Source organism: Lynx rufus, unplaced genomic scaffold (assembly GCF_022079265.1).
Source record: "Lynx rufus isolate CCGP_SWC_20201006 ecotype Redwood Valley unplaced genomic scaffold, mLynRuf1.p SCAF_10, whole genome shotgun sequence".
In the NCBI taxonomy this organism is placed as follows: domain Eukaryota; kingdom Metazoa; phylum Chordata; class Mammalia; order Carnivora; family Felidae; genus Lynx; species Lynx rufus.
In genome coordinates, this window is record NW_025814824.1 from 88,296,882 (window position 1) to 88,302,881 (window position 6,000).

Below are 6,000 nucleotides of genomic sequence, written 5' to 3' on the forward strand. Positions count from 1 at the left end.
CCTCAACAAGTTTATCATTCTCCTCCGTGGAACGGTGGAGATGAAAAACCCTTGCAGAGAAACCTACGAGTCTACTTCCTTTGTTGGACAGAGTTACAATAAATTGAAACTGTCTAAGCTGTTGGGTTGGTGGGTTTTTTTGTTTTTGTTTTTGTTTCTTTCAGTTACCAGCTCCCCCTACTCGTTCGTTTTTAGCGCGTGTATTTAATTTTTTTTTTTTTTCAACGTTTATTTATTTTTGGGACAGAGAGAGACAGAGCATGAACGGGGGAGGGGCAGAGAGAGAGGGAGACACAGAATCGGAAACAGGTTCCAGGCTCTGAGCCATCAGCCCAGAGCCCGACGCGGGGCTCGAACTCACGGACCGCGAGATCGTGACCTGGCTGAAGTCGGACGCTTAACCGACTGCGCCACCCAGGCGCCCCTAGCGCGTGTATTTAAACATTTTTCTCTCACAGTTCCCAGGTCTGGGAACTCTTTACTCCAGAGCCTGCTAGATACGCAACAATCAGGACGGCCAGTCTCTTACTCCCAAGGCAGATTAGGAGCCCGAGTGAATTGGAAGGCTTAGAATTTCAAACAATGCTGCAAAATTTAGTTTGCTATCTGGAAATGGTAAAGGAAATACAGGTTAGCTAACGAGACCTTGCTCAGCAATCAACTCAATTTCCCTTCCTGCCAAGGCTTGACTCTTTTTCCAGTCAAATACAATGATCTAATCTTGACAGAGTTCTTGGAGACTTCTCAAAAACACACTGACCATTTGTGAAAATATGCTAATCAGGAGAAAAAACAACCTGCTGCTCTAGAAGGGAAAGACGAGGAAGGGACAGAAGAAGAAAAAAAGACCACATGACAATGAAACCTTTTTTAAAGTAAGCAGGAAATAGTTATAGAAGCCACAGTAGCAGAACTCTATGGAACCAAGTTAATTAGACCACACTGCAAAATATCTTTAAGTTCATTAAGTTTGGGTGGTACCTGGAAAAGTTTTGAAAATGTCAGAATCTTCAAGAAATAAAAATAAAGGAAAAAGGCACTACTGATCTCAAAGCAAGGGAAACCAACACAGTTCAGGATTAAGAGAAGCCCGGGGGGGGGGGGGAGGAATTACAGCACAGTATTCTCTAGGCAAAACAAAATCCACTTCAGTTTCTCTTATAGTAAGAGAATAATTCTAAGACAAAGAATTCTCACTATTGACACATTAGGGTGACCTAACCTACTTAGGCATCAATTTTCACAGGACGTATTCTAAGCTCTCTCTATGTAAATGCTTGAATTACATAGAAGGTCAATGTGGGTTCAGCATACCTGTTTCACCTCTCAGTCACATTTGAAGAACACGGATTTACAAAGTTATGATCTTGGTGGGTAACTGTGAATTTCCACCAGATACTCTGTTCATGTGGACATGATTAGAGACCCTGCACAGCCCAACAATTCCACCAGGGCTTTTTGACAATTCTAATGCTTCCAGCAAATAATAAACATCTCGCTCAGGGCCTTTGATGTATAGAGATCTCTTTTACCTAGTTTACAGGAGATAGGTTTTGTAACTGCTAAGTTGGGATTTTAGTGTTCCATGACTTATCAGATAGATGTGTTATGTGTGTGACCTTCCCAAGTCAACTTAAACTGGGTTTCAGTTTCCTCATTGGTAAAACAGGGACCGCACAGGTTGTTACGAGGCTGAATGAGGGGGCTGGCACGCACACAGGCTTTGGGGTCAGCCAGATTGGGATCGCCCTGCACAGACGGCTGCAGAGCTGTGGTCGAATTATTTTCCTTCTCTAAACCTGTTTCCCACTCTAGAAAACGGACATAATGCTACTGACTTCAAAGTCACGAAGATTTGTAGTAGCACTTTGAAGATTAAGTGCCCCTGAGATTGGGGCGCCTGCGTGGCTCAGTCGGTTGAGCATCCGACTTTGGCTCAGGTCACGATCTCTCACGGTTTGTGGGTTCGAGCCCTGCGTCGGGCTCTGGGCTCACGGCTTGGAGTCTGGAGCCTGCTTCGGATTCTGTGTCCCCCTCCTTCTCTGCCCCTCCCCTGCTCATGCTCTGTCTCTGTCTCTCCAAAGTGAATATTTTTAAAAAATTAAAAAAAAAAAGAATACGTGTAAAATGCTTAGCACACTATGGGCACGAGTTATCAGTCCCTTCCTTTCCTGTTTTCTGGAGGATTTTTACTTATCGCATCAAGGAAAGCAATGCTTTCAACACTTCTGATGCAGCAAAGCGGCCTGCCTGAACTACAACTAATTGGTTGTCTATTGCTGAAATACTATTCATAATGAACTTCTTGGTATTTTTTTTTCTTTAAAATAGCTTCCATCAGTTTCCAGCTTAAAATTCTCCATTTGTTTAGCATCCAAACTTCTAAGGACCCAAGAAAGCAGTCAAGTGGAAAAAGCTGGACTGGGATAAAAGTCGCAACTCTCTGGCGAGTAGAATCTTAAAACTGCGACCGATTTTTCACCTGATTGTGGAATTTCCCCCGAAGGTCTATGAAAATGTGCACAAAATCAGGAAAAACCAGCTGTCCTATGACCAAGTAAGTTACACACTGTGCCACCAAGCTGAGAAGTGAATTTGATGTTTTTCTCCAAACCACGGGATTTAAGATGCGTCAGGGCCTCGTTTTTCCAAGAAGATCACTCTCTGTAGGAACACCTGATGGACTTCCCCATGCCCCAAGAAACGAAGCTTCAAGCCAAAGAACAAGAGTGATGTTTGACTTCTGAATGTATTTATAGAGGTCTGGGGTCTTAAATATCAACTCTTTTGATAAGAAAAAACATATGGCAATTATACCTTATTACAGCTGGAGAACATTAACCCGCTAATTTCTATAAGATTTCTGGAAATGTCTGGAAACTTCTAAATGGATACCAAAGATTATTAATAGTACTAGGTTCAAAATACAAATTCAGCTACTAGTGGCAAACTTTGGTGGATCCTGCAAAGTTAGAGGGAATGGAAAAACAAAACAGACTCGACTAAGAGAGCAAGGTTAAAAGCCAGCTTTGGGAGATCAGTCTTTGCACCTCCTCCAGGCTTTTTCAGGCGATACCTTAAAGTTCAACGTCCCTTTGAAAATGTTGCCAGGGAGAAGCAGGCATAACTTGTTCTATTGCTCAACATGTCTGTTTCCAGTTACAGCATCATGATTATGCAAATAATCTTTTCTTGAAACTCTGAAATTATGTGCCCGAATAGGATTGTCAAGAGAGTTTTCACCTTATTTGAAAAATAATTATCTTAAAAAAAAAAAAAAAGAAAACCCCTTCACTCTTAAGTCTTTGTAATTAGCGTTCCCTTTCATAATTCTCTCAATTTTAAACTAATGACTGGCACAATATAGTCCTCAAATACGTGAAGGAAGATACTACTTATAAACTTCTGGACAGATACCATTGGTATGTGACCCGGGGAAGGTCACAGAATAATTCCCAAGGGGAAAGAAGCAAAGAGTAAGAATCCAACTTTAAGCCCTTGTAAAGTTGTTCCCCAGAAACTTAAAAAAAAAAAAAAAAAGCTTTCTATTTTATAAACTATTTAAATGTTTCATGACTATTATATCACTTAATGAAATTAAGACTCTTCCTGGTCATTCCGTTTTTAGAAGACAATTAGTATGTTCAAATTAAAAACCAGAGAGTCTCAAAAATGGTATCTCACTTTACAAAGTATAAAAACCAGGGGTGGGGCGCCTGGGTGGCTCAGTCGGTTAAGCGTCGACTTCAGCTCAGGTCATGATCTCGCGGTCCGTGAGTTCAAGCCCCGCGTCGGGCTCTGGGCTGACCGCTCAGAGCCTGGAGCCTGTTTCCGATTCTGTGTCTCCCTCTCTCTCTGACCCTCCCCCGTTCATGCTCTGTCTCTCTCTGTCTCAAAAATAAATAAATGTTTAAAAAAAAATTTTTTTTAAATAAATAAATAAAAATAAAAATCAGGGGTGCCTGGGTGGCTCAGTCCAACTTCAGCTCAAGTCATGGTCTCACGGTCCTTGAGTTCGAGCCCTGTGTCGGGCTCTGGGCTGATGGCTCAGAGCCTGGAGCCTGCTTCGGATTCTGCATCTCCCTCTCTCTCTGCCCCTCCCCTGCTCATGCCCAGTCTCTCTCTCTCTCCTTCAAAAATAAATCAACATGTTTTAAAAAGTGTAAAAACCAGAAATACTCTAAAGCATTGCAGACTGCCTTTAAAAACGAAACTGCAATGAAAAATCACCTTTTCCTTGAACGGCTTGTTTCATATTGACATGAGAATCAGTTAACTGTTGTTGAAGTGTCCTCTTGATACCAAAAAAGAAAGTATCATTTATTTTATACTCTTCCTATGTTCTTTCATATTGCTGGTTTGTAAAATACGTTCTGAACATTTTTCTAGCATTTGATAACACACCAGTTACTTATATTCTGGGCTTTTAACTTTTTGAAATATTAAAACGGTGATAATTAGAAAACCATGCAGGGTTCAGTGCCAGAAGCACACACTGGGCTTTGTGGTTGGGCCCTGAATGAGAGTTTGGGAGTTCCATCCGGGTTATTTGTGAATGAGGAGAGGCCTTTGAATAAGTCGCGTCTTTTAAAAAAGGAATCAAAACATACATCTTTTATAAGGTTGTGGTGACGTTAAGTGAGATAAGGCGTATGAAAAGTACTGAGCAACATTTTGGCAAATTTAACCACTCGATAAATGAATTTAACTATTATTATCTCCCTGTGTGCATTTGCAAAATAATAGTTTCTTGTGCCCCGTTTCTTCATCTGTAAAATGGGGTAGTGAGAGCAGATAAAAATTCTGTGCAAAGATGTAAGATTACATATTTGTAATGGATGGCCAAAGACCAGAGGTTGGGGAAAGATGTGCCTCACCAGCTGGTAAACAGTGCCTCTCTCTTCCGGGCTCCACCTCGTCGCCCTACTTTCGTCCTTACAGTGTGACAGAATTTGTACGGATTGTTCATTCAAGGGAGGAATTCATTGATTCATGATGTTACCAAAATTGCACACAGCTAAAAAAAATCTAGGACCTTCCCTTTCTCCCATCCCCCTCATGCTTCCTTCTGTTCTGTATTTGACCGATTTTTTTTTTTTTTTTACAAATTAATGTTTATTTATTTTTGAAGGAGAGAGAGACAGAGAGTGAGCGGGGGAGGAGCAGAGAGAGAGAGAGAGAGGGAGGGAGACACAGAATCCCAAGCAGGCCCCAGGCTCCCAGCTGTCAGCACAGAGCCAGATGTGGGACTGGAACTCACAAACCGTGAGATCATGACCCCGGCGGAAGTCAGACGCTTAACTGACTGAGCCACCCAGGCGCCCCACCCCCATTTTTTTTTTTTTTTAAACCTGCGTGCAGCCCATTCAAATAGATCATGTTAATTTCAGTTCCTCGTTCCAGGGAAAACTTTAAAAATCGGACTGTGTCATACAATACACTAGTATACTAGTTTTTTTACTTTTTCCTCTTTAATGATTTCACACGAAGAGCACGCATTACTTGCGTGGCAAGCTACAAACGAATCTAAAAACTAAATAAACTTGTCTAGTTTATTGGCAATTTTCATGATCATGTTCCTTTATAACTTTTATTTACATTTTTTAATGTTTATTTATTTTTGGCACAAAGACAGAGAGAGACAGAGTGCGACTGGGGGAGGGGCAGAGAGAGAGGGAGACGCAGGATCCGAAGCGGGCTCCAGGCTCCGAGCCGTCAGCACAGAGCCCCACCCCGGCCTGGAACCCACCAACCAGGAGACCATGACCTGAGCTGAAGTCGGATGCTTAACCGACTGGGCCACGCAGGCGCCCCGTTTCTCTAGCTTCTTCATAAAAGGTGGTGACAGAGGGAACCCGCTACTGAATTCTCTATTGAAGATCTCCCTACAAATGCCAGATTGGAAGCAAAGAAAGTCTCCACACAGAACTCAGGGACAAACGTTGACCCTCAGGCTCTAGCGGTCGGATGAAATAATGTGGGGCCATACAACACAGTACT